This window comes from Ailuropoda melanoleuca, chromosome 2, assembly GCF_002007445.2.
Source record: "Ailuropoda melanoleuca isolate Jingjing chromosome 2, ASM200744v2, whole genome shotgun sequence".
NCBI classification, from domain to species: domain Eukaryota; kingdom Metazoa; phylum Chordata; class Mammalia; order Carnivora; family Ursidae; genus Ailuropoda; species Ailuropoda melanoleuca.
Genome location: NC_048219.1, coordinates 79,392,695 through 79,392,938, shown reverse-complemented (window position 1 = coordinate 79,392,938; position 244 = coordinate 79,392,695).

The window sequence follows — 244 nt, the reverse complement described above, 5'->3', positions numbered from 1 at the left end:
GGGAACACAAGCAGGGGGAGCAGCAGGCAGAGGGAGAGGGAGAAGCAGGCTTCCCGCTGAGCAGGGAGCCCGATGTGGGGCTCGATCCCAGAACGCTGGGGTCATGACCTAAGCCGAAAGCAGACGCTTAACAACTGAGCCACCCAGGCGCCCTGGCATCTGTATATTTTTAGCAAAGGCTTTTTAATCCCAACATTTACTGGAGTCTTAAACATATTTAAGTGCCTTACTTGTTGTGATGAGC